Raw genomic sequence first — 1,780 nt, 5'->3', positions numbered from 1 at the left:
AAGTCCTTCATCTAACATCAGGTCCCCAAGATCTTTAGCCAGTGTTTCCCAAAATAAGGTGGGAAATTTGGTTTATTTTTTTTTATTCCAAGAGTATATCTTTTATTTTTTTAAATTACAGCTTACATTCAATATTATTTTGTATTACTTTCAGGCATACAGCACAGTGGTCAGACAATCATACACTTCACAGGGTGCTCCCCCGATATTTCCAGTACTCACCTGGTACCATACATAGATATTACAATATTATTCACTATATTCCCTATTCTGTACTTTACATCCCCATGAATATTTTATAACTATCAATCTGTACTTCTTTTTTCTTTTTTTTCAGGGAAGAGTGCGAATGCAGTCCCCCACTACCACAAATTATGCAGTCGAGTTACCCACATTTGGGGAAATCGCAGGGGTCAGCACATCCGGAGTGCAATGGATAAGCCTCGCCCTGGGAAAACCACCTTCGTGATCATTGTATCTCCCCTGCCAGGTAAGTATCCAACCTGTACTTCTTAATCCCTTCACCTTTTTCACCCAGTTACCCAAACCCTCTCCCCTCTGGCAACCATCAGTCTGTTCTCTGTATCTATGAAGAAATGGACGAATTTTTGAATCCCTGTAGCAAAACTGTCTGGTCATACTGCTGGGTTCCCTGTGTTTCTGGGTCTTGCCATTCAAAGCAAACAACTGCTGGAATTCTTTGGCAACTGGTATACCTTCAAGTCCGGTACTGAAAACCATCCACATATTCCAGGATATTGGTGAGCAAAGTATGTGAGTCGGGCACCACAGAATGCAAGTCCTGAACTATTTCATTTATAGCTTAATATTACATAAATCCTGTTAACTTATATTAAATTTACATCTCAGTAATTTACTATTTTATGGCTGCTATGAATAGGTTTATCTAACATGTTTTCTAACTCGTTATAATTAACATATAAGGAAGCTATTCATTTTGTGACCAGGCTGATCACGCCAAACTTTTCTTAGTTGTAGTACTTTTTTCAGTTTATTGTTTTGAGGTTTCCAAGAATACAATCATATTTTTATAAAAGTTACAATTTTGCCTCAACTTCCAGTTTTAAGACTCTAACATTTGTTGAATATAATTTACTGATATGGACACAATAATCTATATATATAAAAGGCTAAGCAACCTGCCAACTTGCCAACTGGCCAACTGGCCGGTAGGTATAACGTGCACTGACCACCAGAGGGCAGACACTCAACACAGGAGCTGCCAAGGGACAGCAACTTTGCAGAGTGCCCTCTCGCATTCTGGGACCCCTCAGGGGACGTCTGACTGCTGGTTTTGGCCCGATCCCTGCAGGCCAGGCCAAGGGACCCCACCTGCTGGAGGGACCCAGCTCACTCCACAGACGCCCTTTGAGCCCCAGTGCCGCCCCAGGTGCAGCTGGCCGGGGAGGGACCATGGGAGGTTGGCTCCAGGACGTGTCCAGCCCATCTCACCCAGTCCCGCCCCGCCGGTCACCTTCTAATTAATTTCCTTTCAATGTGCACAAATCTGTGCACAGGGCCTCTAGTATTACATAATATTAAAAACAAAAGGGCATTCTGATGGCATTGCTTAAAGTAGGTCATTTGGTCTTGAGGATGGCACTATAATTTGCTCAGAGATACAATTTCTACTGATTAAGGAAATATCCATCTCTACCTAATTTACAGATATTTTTGAGAAAATAGAAGCTGAATTTTTCAGTGCAGTTTCTTTAGATATGATCTTATCTTTGACTTATCAGCCCTATATTAAGATGAC

The 1,780-nt window shown here is 41.5% G+C and overlaps 1 non-coding gene across 1 annotated transcript; it reads right to left on the bottom strand.

Annotated features, from left to right (window-relative positions):
- Positions 1-334: 334 nt before the first annotated feature.
- Positions 335-498, bottom strand: LOC114233453 (U1 spliceosomal RNA). The gene has a single exon (XR_003619593.2). It is a non-coding gene; the product is annotated as a U1 spliceosomal RNA (small nuclear RNA).
- Positions 499-1,780: the final 1,282 nt, after the last annotated feature.

The sequence above is a fragment of the Eptesicus fuscus genome, chromosome 6 (assembly GCF_027574615.1).
Source record: "Eptesicus fuscus isolate TK198812 chromosome 6, DD_ASM_mEF_20220401, whole genome shotgun sequence".
NCBI lineage: Eukaryota > Metazoa > Chordata > Mammalia > Chiroptera > Vespertilionidae > Eptesicus > Eptesicus fuscus.
Note: the sequence above shows the minus strand (reverse complement) of the source record. Positions and strands in the feature narration are given on the sequence as shown.